General features: G+C 36.6%; 1 protein-coding gene across 1 annotated transcript in view; it reads right to left on the bottom strand.

Annotated features, from left to right (window-relative positions):
• Nucleotides 1-19,545, bottom strand: part of CAB39L (calcium binding protein 39-like) — a 146,057-nt gene that overhangs the window by 119,945 nt on the left and 6,567 nt on the right. The window contains exons 2-3 of the mRNA XM_011988798.1: nt 11,498-11,620; nt 10,667-10,742 (exon numbers count right to left, since the gene is read on the bottom strand). The gene's annotated coding sequence lies outside the window, so the exon portion shown is untranslated. The remainder of the gene's footprint in view (nt 1-10,666; nt 10,743-11,497; nt 11,621-19,545) is intronic.

Genomic DNA, 19,545 nt, shown 5'->3' with positions numbered 1-19,545 from the left:
GCTAGGTTCAGTGATCCTCCCACCTCAGCCTCCTGAATAGCTGGGACTGTAAGTGCACCCGGCTTCCCTTACTTTTTTATTTCTTAAACTTACCATTGATTAGAAGCAACTAGAATGAATTCCTTGCACTTCTAAAATTTATTATTCTCTAATATTAGTGTGCAATTCTTACAAGAGTAAGACCAAAAGCATTTTAAAAGTCAATCTTTAAGTATTAAAAAACATACTGGAAAGACTCATCAAAAATAATTGATGAATGAGATGATACTAAGTCATTTTTAAGAACACTAGAAAACATTAATCTTATATTCTCAGTATACAGACTTTTTCCAAGTTACACGTAAAAACTAGGAAAAAACAAAATCCACAGACCTAATGCAGAAATGTGATATGGTTTGAGTGAGGATAAAAAGAGGAAGAAACAGATGTGCTGCCTGTGAAGGACTATACCATAGATCAGTGATGCTCAATCGTTAGTATCATCAGGATCACCTGGAGAGCAGGTGCAACAGATTACTGGGTCCTGTCCGCAGAATTTCGGATTAAATAAATCTAGGGCAGCTGAGAATTGGCATATCAAACAAGTCCCCACGGGATGTTGATTCTGCTGGTCCAGTGACCACATTTTGAGAACCACTGCCTTAAAGAGATGATGTGCAGATCACAAAATATAATAATAAAGGTCAGCTATTGGAAGCCTAACTCTAGTGAAGCAAGCAGAACTGCTGTACCTAATGCTGAATTAAGATTAAGAATTAGGGTCAGGGGCAGTGGCTCACATCTATAATCTCAATATTTTGGGAGGCCAAGGTGGGAGGATCAATCTTGAGGCCAGGAGTTACAGAGCAGCCTGGGCAACAGAGCAACCCCCCATCCCTACAAAAAATAAAATAAAATAATTTATTTAAAAAGAGTAAAAATTAGTGGGAGAGAAAGGGAAGTCAACCCTAAGTTGCTGTAAAGGTAAAAGTTCATAAGAACCAGAAAATTAAAAAAAAAAAAACTCTCTTCCCATACACGACAACCTTATTAATGCATTTATTCAATATTTATTGAACAAGAACTATATGCCAGGTACAACACATGGAGAACACAAACATAAATAAACATTAACTGCTAAAGAGCTCATCATCTATAAGGTGAAACAGAACAAAAAGCAATTATAGACCTAGAAAAGTTAAGGAATTCAACTAAAATAACAAATACAGAAAAATCTTTTCGGCAAATTTGTAAGTTATAACTTCAATGGAATTCTTATTCTTTGGTGACAGGAAAGAAAAAGGGAGAGACTTCACTCTATTAACAATAAGAATCACTCAAAATAGAATAATGAGTCCATACTGACATAAGTAATTGAATAATAAATAAATGGAAGAGAAGGGACAATCTCCTGTGCAGAAGAATTCCCAGTAATTAGCAGGTGGAACATAACTCCCCACTCCCTGAGTGTAAGTTATAGATCATGACTTCTTTCCAGAGAGCGGCATGAAAAGAGAGGTGATGGAAACTTGACTGTGGAGAAACCTCACCAATACTACCTCAGCCTAGTGATCAAGGTCAGCATCAACAGTGATGAAATTGACAGTATGTGATGAAAATGGCACTGCACTTCTGAGATCTTCCTCAAAACTCATAACCCCAGTCTAATAAAGAGAAAAGCATCAGACAAGTTCAAATTGAGGAACACTTTTACAAAGCACTTGACCAACACTTCTGAACACTGTGAAGGTCATAAAAAAACAAGGAACATCTGAAAAACTGTCACAGCCATAAGGAGCCTAAGGAAACATGATGACTACATGTAACGTGGCATTCTGGAACAGAAAAGGCTCATTAGGTAAAAACCAAGGCAATTCGAATAAAGTATGGACTCTCGTTAATGATAATGTAAAAATGTATCAGTATTAGTTCATTAATTGTAACATGTTAATATGTAACAGTTAATAAACTGGTTGTAGGATATATGGGAAATCTCTGCACCATCTTCGCAATTTTTCTGTAAATCTAGAATCGTTTTAAGAAATAAAATTTATTTTAAAACTTGAGAATTAACTTCTCCGAATACTAATTTAGTTTTTAAAAGTCACAAAATTCCAATGATGGAAAATAAAGGAATACATGAGTATATTACTGATTAAGTAAAGGAATAAATAAGTATATGGAGATTTGCTCCTGACAGGAATTTCTAAATAAGTTTAATGTATATTTTATAATGAGAGAATGGGAATATCAAATTATGTATTTTTAAGTTAATGGTACTGAGGTCATTTCACCAGAATTACACCATTATAAAGCTATGATTGACAAAATCCACAAGAATGCATTAAGCAGAAAACACAGACAAAAATTTTTCAGTAGTAAAACTAATTTAAAATGTAACAAGCACAAAGCAATTCCAATTAAACAAATACTGAAATAAGATGTCAGTGTAGAAAAGAATGAACCTGAATTAATATTTCACAATGCACATGGTAATACATTTCAGGAGGTTAAAAAAGTAAACCTAAGAAAAGCCGAAAAATAACTAAACAGGAGAACTTTTTTTTATATTACCTTAGGAGAAAAATTTGAGTACTGAAAAAAAGACAATCAATTTGAGTATTGAAAACTTTTATTTTTATATGAAAAATAAAAACTTTTTATGCAATCAATAAAACAAAAATTACAGGAATAAATGTAGCAGACTAGGAGAAATCATTACAAAGCTTGCTACCCAAAATATCCATATACAAAAATACAGGCATATGTAGAAAAATACATATGTCTATATACTCATATATAGAGATGAGTATAAAAGTTCAGTTGTGCATTGTCAAGGGAATAATTTCCAAGTAGGAATACAATAAATGAATCAAGACATAGCAAAACGCATAGCTCTAGTAGCAAAATTATTTGGTAAACTATGCAAAAACAGGCACAAAGCTAAAAATATTTACTATTTGGCTTTTTACAGAAAAGGTTTGCCAACCCCTGGGCTAAAGAGGCAAGTTAATTCATTGACCTACACAATTTTTGGTGAGGTCGAGAGAGTCATTACAGATAATCCTTTTCAAAAAAGGAGGAAAATGGAAAGTACATAGAATCAGGTTACTAAAATACAGAGGGAAATGTTGGAAATCTGGAAATCCGTTAAGACTCAGTCCTATTTCCATCGGGAAATGATTCTCCATGGTTCTGGGATCCGTCTTCCAAGTTCATCCCTCTGAGTCACTCTTTCTTTTTTATGAAAGGTAGCACTTGCTTTCTGCTGAGTAGTTTTCTCATCATGCTTCCTGCTTGTAGAAGTTTGGGGGTTCAAAGGCATCTTTTCATTTTGTACTCTCTGTCCCCTTTAATCCAAGCTAGCAGTGATCCTCAAAATACATTTCTCTTAAAGCTTTGTGGGTCTCCTAGGAATCTCACTGGGGTTCTTTGCACTAAACAAAAGCCACATGCACAAATCTTTTTCAGATAAGCCCTCCTCTACCTTGAGATTCTGCTGAAATGGCTGCAGGATAAGGACCATTCCCTTAAGCTTAAGCTTAAGGGAAGCCCTATTGTTTGATTGAATGGATTGGTGAGTCACACCATTAGTCTTTCTTTAGAGGCCCTTTTATGTGACTGAAGAGGCAGAAACTTAGATCTTCCTTAAATATTAACAAAGGATTTTACAGCTACACTCTCAATTTTGTCCTTAGTTTTCCTGACAATGCCTTGGATCTGATCCTTGTTCAAGAAGGAAACTAGAATATTTCACCCTAAAATATGCTTCTTTAAAATAATTTTTTTTTTTTTTTGAGACAGAGTCTTGCTCTGTTACCCAGGCGAGAGTGCAGTGGCGCAATCTCAGCTCAAAGCTCCGCCTCCCAGGTTCACGCCATTCTCCTGGCTCAGCCTCCCAAGTAGCTGGGACTACAGGGCGCCCGCCACCACGCCCGGCTAATTTTTTGTATTTTTAGTAGAGACGGGGTTTACCGTGTTAGCCAGGATGGTCTCGATCTCCTAACCTCATGACCTGCTCGCCTCGGCCTCCCAAAGTGCTGGGATTACAGGGGTGAGCCACCGCACCCGGCCAATTTATTGCTCTTTATTGAAGATTTTCTATAAGCTGGGATTTTAAACCACTCTAAGCCACTCTTGAGTTACTTTTCTCTCATGTGAACTGCACTGCAACATTACTAAGTGTGCTTGTTTCTCTCTTGTTCATCTGTTTTTTGCTGCAGGAGTCTGTCCCAACTACGAACTTAGTAAGGTTGAGGAAAATTATTTCTCCCTTTCACTTAGAAGAAGCCATTTCTTAATTTTAGCATCATTTACTGTTTGGAGAGGTGACATGGTCAAAACCATCAAGTCTCAGCTCTGTCAGGTTTATCAATCCTTTCTTTAGCATACTTGATCCTCTCACTCTTTATGCATAAACCAGGTGGCACCTTCAAGTCTAGTTGGAAATTTTTTTAGCTACAGTACTCAGTTCATTATGCGCATTCTAGTTTCTATATTACTACAGGTGACAGTGTTGCTTTATAAAGCTTATGCTACTACATTAGAAGGTTCCCCTTTCCTCCAGTTTCTAACAGGATTCTCCCCACTTTCCTTTAAGCCCTTCCTGGCAACCTCACCAAAAAACATGAGACTACAGTTTCTCCAAGATACTTTAGGTTTACACTGACAGTGTCTTCAATGTCCATTCACCTTTCATCCACTACCAAGTTCTAAAGCCATGCCCACTTAAAATATTTGTCACTGAACACCATGGCTCCTATGGGATTGTTCCCAAAGCAATCCCAGCACTTTGGGAGACGAAGGCAGGAGAATCACTTAAGCCTAGGAGTTTGAGACAACCCCTGGGCAACACAGTAAGACTGCATCTCTACAAGAAACAAAAGAATTAGCTGGGCGTGGTGGTGCACACTGGTACTCCCAGCTACTTGGGAGACTGATATGGCAAGACTGCTTTAGCCCAGGAGGTCAAGCCTGCAGTGAGCTGTGATAGCATCACTGCACTCCAGCCTGGGCAACAGCACAAGACCCTAGCTCAAAAAAAAATTGTTGACATCACTTGTCTTATTTCATTTGAACTGCTATATCAGAATAACATAGATGGGTGGCTTATAAACAATATAAATTTATTTCTCACAGTTCTGGAGGCTGGGAAGCCCAAGATGCAAGTGCCAGCAGATTTAGTGTCCAGTGAGGGCCCACTTCCTGTTTCCCAGATGGCCATCTTTTCGCTGTATCCTCACATAGTGGAAGGTGAAACAAGCTCTCTCAGGACTCTTACAAGGACACTAATCTTATTCATGACAGCTGCACCCTCATGACTTAATCACCTCCTAAAGGCCCCATGTCCAAATACCATCTAATTAGGGATTATGTTTCAACACTGGAATTCTGTGGGGACACAGTCTACTGCATCAATCAACCTCTAGTGCCAGTATCAAATTAGTTGTCTACTGTGTAACAATTATCCGAAACTTGTAAGCTTAAAACACATCGCTTAAAATTTATTATTTCACATAGTTTCTGAGAGTCAGGAATCCAGCAGTAGTTAGCTAAATGGTTCTGACTCAAATGTCAGCCTCAGGCAGGGATGCAATCATCATGAAGTTTGACTGGAGCTAGAAGAAGGACTACTGGCTACTGGCTAGAGGCTTTGGTTCTTTGCTGTTTGGGCCTCTCCATTGGGATGCTCACTTGGCTAGCTTCTTCTGGAGCAAGTGATCAGCAAAAGTGTGATAAAGATGGAAACCACAATGTCTTTAAGAATTTGGTCTTAAACTTAACATTTTGCTGTTTTTTATTGGTCACACAGACCAGTCTTGGCACAGTATGGAAGAAGAATGAATCCACAGGGCACAAATACCAGGAGGTGGTGGGGGCCATCTTGGAGGCTGGCTGCTACAGTGGCTTGGCAATTCCAGGAAGAGTCTCATTTACAACATCCAAATAAGGAAGGAAAGAAACAGGGAGGGAAAGGGAGAACTTCTTCACATAACTTCTCTTTTCTGAGGGGGAAAATATTGTTCAGGGAGCTCTCCAATAAACTTCTATATCTCTTTGGCCTGAAGAGGATAAAACAGTTACCCACTAAGTGCAAAGGAGTCTAGAAAAATGAGTATCTGGCATTTTCTGCCTCAATCATAAAAAGAAAGCAGGAAAGTAGGAGGTTGGTATGACTTTTGCATAGACAATCAATGGTCCGCCACAAAAGTTAAGTAAAAAGCACAGCAAAGATAAATGAGTCAATGATTAAAACCACATATTTTGAATATATATTTCTAATTCCAGAAATTAAATGGTTTACCTCAAAGATATCTGAAAATTTGTTTTTGATACAAATGTAAACAAAAAAATGCTAAATTAATATTCCTCACTATAATTATATAGCATTTTATAATATCCAGACTGTTCATATATGTATTCTTTACAATAGCCTTGAAAGAAAAATAAAGCAAATATTATTATGTTAGTCCCACTTTACAGATAAGAAACATGAATCAATGGTATAACCAGAGCTTATCGCAGCCTTCAATTCCTGGGCTAGAGCGATGCCCTGCCTCAGCCTTTCTAGTAGCTGGCCCTACAGGCATGCCACCATACTGGCTAATTTTTAAAATTTTTTTTAGAGATGAGGTCTTACTATGTTGACCAAGCTGCTCTTGAATTCCTGACCTCAAGCAGTCCTCCTGCCTCACCCTCTCAAGTAGCTGAAATTACAGGCATGAGCCACTGCACCCAGCAAAAAGTTATCATTTTTGACAACACTAATACTATAGTAATTTGCTTAACCCACTATCACTGACATTAGGTTATTTCCCATTTGTCACTCCCATGCTCAATCCTATCAAAATATTTTCATGCATTATTTTTCCCTCCTTACTTAGTTTATTTTATTAGGAAAAAATACCACAAATTGGTTGACTGGGTCAAAACATACATACATTTTTAGAACTTTGCTATATGCCAATTTCTAAAAGCAATTTAACATAGTTCAGTTAACTAAAGATGCTATCAGCATGAGTATACCATGAGGTTCGCCAAAACCTCACCATCCCCAATACCTTGCTGAATTCTTGCTTATTTAGAACGAAATAAAATGTTCTAATGTTCTCTTATTGTTTTAATTTGCATTTGATTACTTGTGGGATCGAACACTCCTTTTTGTGTTTTTTACTTTCTTCTTATGAGAACTATAAATTTGTATCTGTATTTAATTTACTAGAGTCTTGAGATTTCTCTTATAAAATTTAATAAGTTCTTTATTTCTCATAAACATGCTGTTATTTGGTTCAAATATTTCTTCTAATGTTACCTTTTTTATTTTGGTTTTATCAACGTTCATTTGTACAAAAAATGTTATATAATAATTCTATTCTATAAAATGTTCTTCAGTGTTTTGTTTTGTTTTTTTCACTCCAAAATGGAAAAGTTACCAGCTGTCCACAAAGTTGATGAACACGCTACCAGCTATAATACTTATTCTCCTTTTAATCAGCCTGGTGTTTATTTTGATCTATGATATTCAATTTAAATTTCGTTGCAGAATTCAAAAATTGTACTTAACTAAAGATGCCCTTTTGCATGCTGCTAACTGCTATAGATAGTTGGGCAGATTAAGATAACCCAAATAATGTGGAACTACTATAAATAATATAAATGCTGTGAATCTAACTATAAAATCTGCTACAGGAAATCAGTAAGGCATGTGTAAACATTACCTAAAAGAGACAAAACAGCTCCCAGACCCACACAAGGTGGTTATAACCTAATTGAAAGTGCTCTAACATTATCTATTTTAGAAGACAAATGGGTCGTTCAGAAGGGGCACTGGTCAGCCATTGGCGTATAGGGCAGGGAAAAAAGTTACTGGGTTTTTCTCCTTTTTCAGTTAATTCTTCCTACTAACTATACATTTCTTTTTTCAAGAATCATTTTCAAGAAGTTTTTAGCTTCCTGTGTTTGTTATGTGGTACTCCTACTCTCCTTTATTTAAGAAGTTAATGATTTTAGTTATTTCTTATTTTATCCTAGAGATTAAACTTTTTCTCAAGTACACTCTGGGTGAGTTGTCTGGTCTCAGGGTCTGGATGTTTCTGATCTGGAGGTGAGACTGGTATTGATATGGCTGCCTAAGGCTATCTTTACTGATGTTATCAAATCTTTGAATCCTAATTCGTAATTCCTGTTAATACTGCAAGTGTCATACCTGTTCTCTTCATATTTTCATAGAATTGCACTGAAAGGCTTAATGGTTATATAATCCAAATAGAAACTCAATCTCCAAACCTTTCACATGAATTATTATCAAGATACACTTCTCTATTCACTATTTCTATTTTCTGGCTTTATTTCTTTAAAAAGTGTTCTGTTAAGAAATAATTAACAGTAAGCTGCACATATTTAAAATGTACAACTCGAAAAGTTTGGACATTTGTGTATTTACCCGTGAAACCATCATCACATCAAGATAGTGAACCTCCTAAATCTTTCCTGACCCTCTGAATTCCTTTCCTCCCTTCCCTTGCTGTCCCCTCTGCATTTGATATGCTTCCATTACTATACTTACATTTTTCAGAATTTTTAATAAGTGTAACATATTCTTTTTTGTCTGGCTTCTTTCACATAGCATAATTGTTCTGGGGTTCATCCACTTTGTTACAAATATTGCTGAGGAGTATTCCATTGTATAGATATACCACAATTTTGTTATTCAATTACCTGTTGATAACCACTTTGGCAAACAGTTTTAGCAGCTTCTTAAAAAATAAAAAAAGGCTGAGCGTGGTGGCTCACGCCTGTAATCCAGCACTTTGGGAGGTCGAGGTGAGCAGATCTCCCAAACTCTTGAGGTCAGGAGTTCCAGACCAGCCTGGCCACCATGGTGAAACCCCATCGCTTTACTAAAAATACAAAAATTACCTGGACTTGATCACAGAAGTAGTACACTTCTGTAATCCCAGCTACTTGTGAGGCTGAGGCAGGAGAATTGCTTGAACCTGGGAGGTAGAGGTTGCAGTGAGCCAAGATTGTACCACTGCACTCCAGCCTGGACAACAGAGTGAGACTCCGTTTTAAAAAAAATACAAATAAAAAATAAAAAAATCTACCTACCATTCCATTCCTAGGAATTCACTCAAAAGAAAAGAATGCATATGTCCATATAAAAACTTATACATGAAGATTCATAGGATCTTTATCTGTATTAGCTAAAAATTAGAAACAATTCATCTCCATCTACACATGCATAAACAAATTGTGGTATATTCATAAAGTGACATACTACTTGGCAATAAAAAGGAATAAACTATTAATATACATTACAGACAATATGGATAAATCTCAAAATACCTAAGCTGAGTAAAAGCAAAACAAAAAAAATGAGTATGTATTTCTTGCCAATTCTTTTTTTAATGCACCTGATCACTTTACAGCCTCTTACTCTTTGTTTTATAATTCCTATTTTATTTATCGAACATATTAAACTATGTACATATGTATGTATTTACACATACATACCTACAAGCTCTCGATCTGTTGACCAGGCTGGAGTGCAGTGGCGTGACCATGGCTCACTGCAGCCTTGACCCCCGGGCTCCAGCAATCCTCCCACCTCAGCCTCCTGAATAGCTGGGACTATAGGTGCACCCCACCACACCCAGCTAATTCTATTTATTGTAGAGACAGGGTTTCACTATATAGCCCAGGCTGGTCTTGAACTCCTGGGCTCAATCGATCCTCTTGCCTTAGTCTCCCAAAGTGCTGAGATTATAAGTGTGAGCTACTGCAACTGGCCATAAACATATTTATTTCATGTAATGTGTATTTCTAATAATTGAAATCTCTATAGATCTGTTTCAGTTGTTTGCTGTTTCTGCTGACTCTTGCTCTTAGTGTTTTGATTTTTTCCCCCTTGCTACATTTTGTAATTTTAAAAAATGTGTATAAGCTTACTTTTTAGAATTTTAACTACAATTATTTGACGACTGCATTGATAGTACATTCCTCCATGGAATTCCTCCAAGGACGATTTTTTATTGTTTTTACCAGGTACCTGAGAGTATTACAGACTGAGGTCCAATTTAAATTAAAATCCTCCACTTGTGGAGTTTTACAAACTATAAAAATGGTGTAAATTAAGGTCCCAAATTCAAGTGAATGTGAGCTGATAACCAAGAATTATTAGGGAAGATTGTAAGTCTACCCAGAACTGAATATCTTTGCAAGATGGTCTCTGATCAGGCTTCTTACCTTTATATGGGACCCAGGGATCTTTTTCTCTAGTCCTCATCCTGCTCCTTACACAAAACTTCTATGCCAACAGAAATCCATGGATGCCCCCAAAGTATTCAGTGACTTCAGCACCTGCTTATCTCACAGGATATATTATACTTGTTTTATTTCTAGCCCCAGAAAGTTCCCCTTATTTTCTTAATGGGCTCATCCATTCCTGTAAAAGGATATTTTTTATACTGAATCTAGTACCTCACATGGTTGGTGGAGGGAGGAATTCAGGCTCTCTAGTCTATCATACTGCTACAAATCAGTCTACCATTTCTGCAACTGCTTTATAAAATTTAAATACAATATTATATTTATTCCTGATAAATTTTATTTTGGGATGTTGAGTATAGTCTACAGGTCTGTCAAGAGCACTTAAAATCTTGATTGAGTCATCATAGTAGCTTACCTTAGAAGTTGTATATCATTTGCAAATTTGTTTGAACCTTCTTAGCCTTCACCAAAGTCACTGATCACCACAGCTTCTGACAAAAAGAAAAGCTTTAAAATTAATTTGTAAAATCTTTATAGCAAATCCACCATATTTTCTTATTGCTCTCAGTTATATATTAAAATTCCAGTTACAAATTAAATTTCCATTACAAATTACAAACACAAATTAAAACTCTCAGTTACAAATTAAATTTCCATCATAATCAAATAACTGATACATCAAATTAAAACAGGTAAATTTTCATATCCCAATAACTTCAAGTGGCAGACCTTTCAAACAGTAGTATTGAACTGAATGAAAAATATATTTATCATCAAGGGAAACCAGTAGAAGTATAAAGCGTTGGCTTGGGTAAAGGGGGCTCTAGGACCTCTGAAATCTCCAACAGCCCCCACCTTCAAAAGGAAGAAACATAATTTATTTAAACTAGTATCTTAAAGGTTGGTGTTTACAAAAAGGCTGTGCGAAGGCTTTCCTGACTGAAGGATACTTTCTTCGCCTTAGATATTTAGTAAAATTTTAGCTCTTTCATATTTCTATTGCTTCATAGCACAAAACATAGAAGGACACTGAAGGGTCATAACGGGAAGCTTTGATAGGTTTCTTGCTTTTAACAACATCATGAAAACCCATACCTGTTAGATTTTTTTCTTTTCTACTTCACCACTTTTAGTTCACACCTTTACCAATTTCAGTTACCAACGGCAATTTCTGTAAAATCTATCTTCATCACAAGAATGTGTATGTGTGTGCTTGTTTCCCCATCAGAAATAAAAGAAAACTTACACTTCTCTCCTTTAGCGCATTGCTCTTACATGAAGAATGAATAAACCACTGATTTGGGGTTTGCATCTTTACGTTCTGAGCAGCAACTTAGAATGCTTTGCTCCAGGATATTTGATGGATATCCTGCAATAATGTAGGAAAAACAGCACAGGCTTTGGTGTCACATCAATCTGGGTTTAAATCTCAATCTTCTACTTAGTAACTGGCTAATCTGAAGCAAATTTTTAATCTCTCTGAACCTAGTGGGAAAATAAGATGGGTCTCAATGTATAGCTGCAAGAAACAAATGATATAGCATCTATACAGTGTCAGCAAAGTGCCCACCATATAACACAAACTCTATTATGTTAGCTTTCCTGTGTAATTTTATGCTTCATTTTCACTTTACTCAGTCAAAGGAATTTCCAGACTAAATTTTAAGTTATAGCCTTGATAAATTTTATGGTTTTGTCCAACAATTATCAACATTTTAGGCCAGGTGTACTGGCTCACTCCTGTAATCCCAGCACTTTGGGAGGCCGAGGCAGGAGGATTGAGCCCAGGAGTTTGGGACCAACCTGACCAATATAGTGAGACCTCGTCTCTACAAAAATAAAATTTTTAAAAAATTTAAAAAATGAAAACATTTTTCAACGCTTAATGCTTTCAAAATAGCAGCGCATCAATACTACTACTACTGAATATATCCCACCAAGAAAGTACATTTCAAAATCTATGTTATAGAGTCACTAGAATTTGTTCCTTTTTGTGTGTGGTTATGTCACCAAAATGTGATACAGTCGTGTAAACTTACTTCAGTTCCTTTTCAGATTTTTCTTTCATTCTACCTTTTTATTTAATCCCACTTTTGAATATGTACACATACATGATGATTTAGGGTTAAAACTACAGAAACAATTTCTATTTAGAGAAATCTCTCTTCTGTTGTTGGCACCTTTACCCTGCTCCTTCCTTCTGTGGATAGATTCCATACTTTTCAATGCCTTTGTTTTTTCCACTTCCTAATGTATTCTACAGATCATTCTCTATTGGTATATAGAGACCTTCTCCCTTCTTTTTTATGGAAAGAGGATGACTTGGAAGGGGCACCACCTACTTGGAGACTGTTGCACTGTCTGGATACACCTCAGTTTATGCCATCAGTTCTCTATTAAGGGGCATTTTGGTTATGTCCGATCTTTTGCAAATGCAAGTAATATGCTGTTGTGACAAACCTCCCTTTGACTATTCTCTCCCATGCAGTTTATGCTTATGTATCCTTACCAGCAATGTATCAAAGTGCCTATTTCCCCACAGTCTACAGGGCATATTGTGTAACTTTTGGATTTTGTTGAGAAACACTTTAGCATAGCTTTAATTTGTATTTTTCTTTGTATGACTGAAGGTGGAATATCTCTTATTTTATTTTATTTTATTTTATTTTTGAGACGAAGTCTTGCTGCGTTGCCCAGGCTAGAGTGCAGTGGCACAATCTGGGCTCACTGCAGCCTCCGCCTCCCAGGTTCAAGCAATTCTCCTCCCTCAGCCTCCCCAGTAGCTGGGATTATAGGTGCTCACCACTATGCCCAGCTAATTTTTGTATTTTTAGTAGAGGTGGGGTTTCACGATGTTGGCCAGGCTGGTCTCAAACTCCTGACCTCAAGTGATCTGCCCGCCTTGGCCTCCCAAAGTGCTAGGGTTACAGGTGTGAGCCACCACGCCCAGTCTGGAATATCTTTTATATGTCTGTCATGTGCATTTCTTTTTCATATCTTTGACCCATTTTCCTACTGGGTTGATGGTCTTATTTGCCTGGAATTTTAGGAAGTTGTCTTCACCAAGGAGGTTAGTTCTTTGTGATATAAGTCCAAATATTTTTCTCCATTTTGTTGCTTGCCTTTTGACTTTGCTCATGGCATTTTTCACCATTTAAATACTTTTTTATTAATATAGTAGGATTTACCATGGTTTTTTTTTTTTTTAAGAATGAGTCATAGGTATAAAATCCTTGGTTTACACCTTCATAGACTTTAAATTTGTTGTTCCATGGCTGTTTTGCTTTGTATGTTGCTGTTTAGAAGTCTGTTGCTAACCTCTCCTTTCTGTCTGGAAGCCCAGAGCAATTTTTCTTCATCATTTTGAAAGTCCAGTTGTTTTACTAGGACATGACTTGGAACTGACCATTCTGGATCAATTTTCCCAGTACACAATGAGCCTTTTCAACATGTAGATTGGAGTCATCTCTTATTTCCAGAATGTTTTCATGGATTAAAGCTTAACTATTAGCTTTGCTATTGTTTTTATCTTCTTAGGAACTCTACTTTTACTTATCTTCTATATTAATCACTTTCTATTACTTTTTAACCTTTCTTCATTTAATTTTCACTCTCTTAGTTGTTTGCATACCTTTTCTCAGTGCTTCTTATATTCAGTCCAATCTTTTCTATGTACTTTGGAATTTAGCTACATTTTTTTCTTTATGATTTTTTTTTTTTTTTTTTGAGACAGGAGTCTCTCTATATTGCCCAGGCTGGCCTCAAACTCCTGTGCTCAAGCCTCTCAAATAGCTGGAACTACAGGCATGCACCACTGCATCTGGCTTTAACTTCATTTTAAAAGCCGATTTTTCTTCTGATGCATTTTATTTCCTGGGTTCAGTAAATTCACTTTTCATATCTTCCTCTTTTTGTCCATTTGTTTTGCAGTTTTGAATTTGGATTTGAGACTTTTTATCTCTACAGATGCTAGTTTAAGGATATTTTAAATTCTTGTGCTGTAGTTTTGTGCTGTAGTTTTCTTTAGTGCTATAGTTGGATGTTTCGGGAAGACTTTTCATCAACTAAAATTTGTTAAAAACTTTTTTTCTTATTTTTTGTAGAGACTAAGTCTCACTATACTGCCCAGGCTGGACTCAAACTCCTGGGCTCAAGTGATCCACCCACCTTGGCCTCTCAAAGGGTTGGGATTACAGCCGTGAGCCACTGTGTCCGGCCCAACTGAAATGTTTTGACTATCGTTTTGTCTTCTAGCTAAAGTAACTTTATATAGATGTTGCCTGCCATCTTCTGTTCATCTTGAAGTATTTTATTTTCCCTAAACCAGATATAGTTGTGTACAGGCAAAAGCAAGGAATTTAGATAACTTAACTGGATTTTTTAGTCAATAGTACCTAATAAAGTTTTTTTTTGTTTGTTTTTAATTAATGACTCCTTTTTGGGTGGGAGAAATGATTATCTATTTTCTATTATGTTTCACCAAGATTCTTAATTTCTACTACCTCTTCTCTTTATCACCAAGGCTCCAGGTAGATGGTGATCCTTCCAAGCCACCCTCTTTCCTTTCCCCAGAAGCAGTACTTTCCCGAGACTGCCTCTTTGGTCTCATTTTCTTTCAAGTCTCTTATTTCGTCTAATGGATCTCACACCTCTTCTCACTTCTCTATTCAGGGTGGGGCTTTCTCTTTCTCAGAATTAGCTGTATTCTGCTATCCCCTAGGTCCCACAACCTCTCCTCATTTTTAGTCTCCACCTCACTCGCCACTTCTCCATAGATTCTGCTAGACTGCAGTGTTGATTTCCCTGCATGCCCACAGACATTTTGCTAGCTATTAATGTATGCTTACATATCAATAAATTTGTATGGCTTTTCTCTTGTTAATCTACTGTTAGTTTAGTTCAGCCAACTCAGTTATCAAACCTTCAAAAGGGAAATTTAAGCCTCCCTGCAAATTGCTGGTTATTATTTAATATTATTATTACTTTGACACAGGGTCTCACCCTGTTGCCCACGCTGGAGTGCAGTGGTGTAATCACAGCTCACTATAGCCCTGACCTCCTGGGCTCAAGAGATCCTCCGACCTCTCAGCCTGCTACGTACCTGGGACTACAGGTGTGTGCCACTATGCCCAGCTATTTATTTTTATTTTTTATTTTTTTTAAGAGATGAGGTCTCACCATTTTGCCCAGGCTGGTCTCAAACTTCTGGGCTCGAGCAATCTTCCTGCCTTGGCCCCGCAAAGTGCTGTGATTACAGGCATTAGCCACCATGCCCAGCTGGTATTATTTTTATTAGTGTTCTACCTTGCACTTCTGAGTATGTTTAAGCTTCTACCTGTCAGTTTCAAGGGCTATCTTTTTGCTCCCAGCTAATTCCTAAGAGGCAAACAACTTTATTCTACTTCTCATTCACCCTCCTCTTTTCCTCCCATTTTTTTTTGTGGGTTATTTCTACAATGTCAGACCATGTAATATTTACATACTATTTTATCATCATTATCCCCACCTTTTAATATTGATGCTACACACAAAATATATTCAATTTGCTCACCACCAGATCTTATGTTGAAGATTTTCCAATCATTTCTTGGTTGTCTGAAATCTGTTCTCTAGTATACCCTTCAGAAGGATTCATGGGAACAATTATAGCCATTTTCCTTGAACTATTTCATATTCATAAATGTTTGTCAATGCCCTGAATTCTTGAAGGGTAGTTTGGTGAGATATGAATTATTTTATTTCTTTGAATAAATACTTTCTTAATATCTGACATAAAATGTTGCCACCAAAAATCCAGTCTGATTTTCTTTGCAAGTGATCTGCTTTTTATTTCCCCCATCAATGTAAAAAGGGTTTATTTTTCAAAATTCAGCAATTTTACAGAACCGCATCTCAACGTTAACTGTTGTGGGTTACTTTCTCCAGGTTTACAGGGTGGCTTTCAACATATGTTACATTTAAACCTACTTTAATGTTAAGCGTTCTTGAATTACAGTCCTAATAGCTGTTCTGGTCCATTGCTTTGGCTTACTTTATGTGTAAAATAAGTAACATAAAATTTACTGTTTTAAAGTATTCAATAAGTGGCATTAAGTATATTCAGTGTTACATAAACATCACCACAATCCTTTGGCTTACATTTGGGGAACTCCATTTATATTTATTCTGGCTCTCTTTGCCAGTCTTGTCACCTCTTGACTCCTTTTAAAAAATCTTTTTATTTTCTTCATTTTTCTATTTTTCTTATTGTACTTTCTGCGATGTATATGCTCTCTTGGTTTCTTTCTAATGCAATTACCATTTTAAACTGTCTCCTTTTTCTTAATCTTTTATTGAATTTTGTCTGCTCTCATTGCACCTCCTTCTATGGTCTAGCCATCTCACTTTTTTTTTTTCCCCCCCTGAAAACATGGAAAAGGGTGAATTTTATTTACTTTTTTATAATTTCAAGTTTTCTTTTAGATTTGGGGGTACACGTGCAGGTTTGTTACATGGGTATAGTGTGTAATGATGAAGTCTGGAGTATGACTGATCCTGTCATCCAGGTACTGGGCATTGTACTCAACAGTTAGTTTTTCAACCCTTATTGCATTCCTTCCCTGCATAGTATTCCATGGTTTATATGTAACCAATCCATCCCTGATGGACACACAGGTTGATTCCACATCTTTGCTACTGTGACTAGCACTATGATGAACATATGAGTGCATGTATCTTTTTGGTAGAACAATTTCTTTTGGATATACACCCAATAATGGGATTGCTGGTCAAATGGTAGTTCTGAGTTCTTTGAGAAACCTTCAAACTGATTTCCACAGTGGCTGAACTAATTTACAATGCCACCAACCGTGTGTAAGTGTTCCTTTTTCTCTGCAGCCTCGCCCACATATGTTGTTTTTTGACTTTTTAATAACAGCCATTCTGACTGGTGTGAGATGATGTCTCATTATGGTTTTGATTTGCATTTCTCTGGTGATTAGTGATGTGGAACTTTTTTTTATCTGTTTATTGGCTACTTGTTCTTTTGAGAAGTATCTGTTGATGTCTTTTGACCACTTTTTAATGGGGTATCTTTTTTTGCTTGTTAACTTCCTTATAGATTCTGGATATTAGACCTTTGTCAGATGCATAGTTTGCAAACATTTTCTCCTATTCTATAGGTTATCTGTTTGCTCTGTTAATAGTTTCTTTTACTGTGCAGAAGCTCTTTAGTTTAATTAGGTCCTACCTGTCAACTTTTGTTTTTGTTGCAATTGCTTTTGAGGACTTAGTCATAAATTCTTTCCCAAGGCTGATGCCCAGAATGTTTCCTAGATTTTTTTCCTAGGATTGTTACAGTTTGAGTTCTTACATTTAAATCTTTAATATATCTTGAATTGATTTTTGTATGTGGTGTAGGGTAGAAGTCCAGTTTTAGTCTTCCATGCATGGCTAGCCAGTTTTCCCAGCACCATTTATTGAATAGGAAGTTCTTTCTCCGTTGCTTCCTTTTGTCAATTTTGTTGACAATCAGATGGCTGTGGGTGTACAGCTCTATTTCTGGGTTCTCTATTCTGCTCCATTGGCCTATACGTCTGTTTTTGTACCAGTACCATGCTGTTTCGGTTACTGTAGCCTCAAAGTATAGTTTGAAACAATCTACACATTCAACAGCACTGAATGTGTAGATTGTTTTGGGCAGTATGGAGATTTTAATGATATTGATTCTTCCAATCTATGAACATGGAGTGTTTTTCCATTTCTTTGTGTCATCAATGATTTCTTTCAGCAGTGTCTTGTAGTTCTTGTAGAGTTCTTTCACCTCCTTGGTTAGAGGTATTCCTAGGCAGAGAGTGAGTGTGAGTGTGTGTGTGTGTGTGTGTGTGTGTGTGTGTATGGCTATCATAAACAGGATTGCATTCTTGATTTGGCTCTCAGCTCCAACATTATTGGTGTAGAAATGCTACCAATTTTTGCACAGAGTTTGTATCTTGAAACTTACTGAAGTTATCAGTTCCAAGAGCCTTTGGTGGAGTCTTTAGGGTTTTCCAGGTATACAATCAGATCATCAGTGAAGATAGTCTGACTTCTTTTCCTATGCAGATGCCTTTTGTTTCTCTTGCCTGATTGCTCTGGCTAGAACTTCCTACCTATCTCATGTCTGAGCTATTCTTATTTCTGATTTATGTGGTTCTTTCAAAGATTTCATCTTTTACTTAAATTCTCTTAGCTTATTCTGAAATATTTAGATTGTCATTTTCATCTGCTTTGTGGCCACATTTTTGGGGTATGTTTTCATAATCTCATGTAATGTTTTATGGCTTATTTTGATGATTTTCTTATAATAATTTAGTATATATATTCCATTTTCCCATATATTTATATAACTATATACTAAAAGGAGGTTCCAGGCTAGGTACAGTGGCTTATGCCTATAATGCTAGCACTTCGAGAAGCCAAGGCAGGAGGATCACTTGAGTTCAGGAGTTTGAGACCAGCCTGGGTAACATAGAGAGATGCCATGTCTACAAAAAATTAGCCAGGCATGGTGGCACGTATCTATAGTGTCAGCTACTCTTTAGGCTGAGGAGGGAGGTTCACTTGAGCCTGGCGGGTCAAGGCTATAGCAAGCTGTGATCATGCCACTGTATTCCAACCTGGGAAACATAGCAAGATCCCATCTCTAAAGAAAATAAAAAGGAGGTTCCTATGTTACTGTATGGACATGCTGGAGTTTAAAAAAAAGTCTATTTCTTAGTGGAATCCGGTTGTTTCCAGTTTTGGCCAATTACAAATAAAATTGCTATAAATATTTGCAGAGCAGCCAATACAGGTTTTCATTTCACTTTTCATCACAGAAGCACAATCATCAAAGGGGAAATCAAAACCACAATGAGATACCCCTCCATACCTCATATAAAGGCTAAAACTTTTAACTGATAATGCCAAGTGCTGACAAGGATGAAAAACTACTGGAACTCTCTTATCTTGCTGGTAGATTTCAATCTAGAGTGGGCTTGCTAGATCATGTGATAAGGATACGTTTAATTTTATAACAAACTGTCAAATTGTCTTCTAGGTGGCTGTACTATTTGCAGTCTCACCAGCAAGACTAAAGTTTCTCCTTGTTTTGCATCCTTGCCAGGAAATGTATTGTTTGTTTTGACACTCTGAATAACAGGTTGTATACTAGTATCTCACTGTGGTTTTAATTTGCATTTTTCCAATGATGGTGGTTTTAATTTGCATTTTCCCAATGACTATTCTATACTTTTTTCATTTAACACAAAATGGTAACCACTTTCCTATGTCATT

Source organism: Mandrillus leucophaeus, unplaced genomic scaffold (genome assembly GCF_000951045.1).
Source record: "Mandrillus leucophaeus isolate KB7577 unplaced genomic scaffold, Mleu.le_1.0 Scaffold338, whole genome shotgun sequence".
NCBI lineage: Eukaryota > Metazoa > Chordata > Mammalia > Primates > Cercopithecidae > Mandrillus > Mandrillus leucophaeus.
Note: the sequence above shows the minus strand (reverse complement) of the source record. Positions and strands in the feature narration are given on the sequence as shown.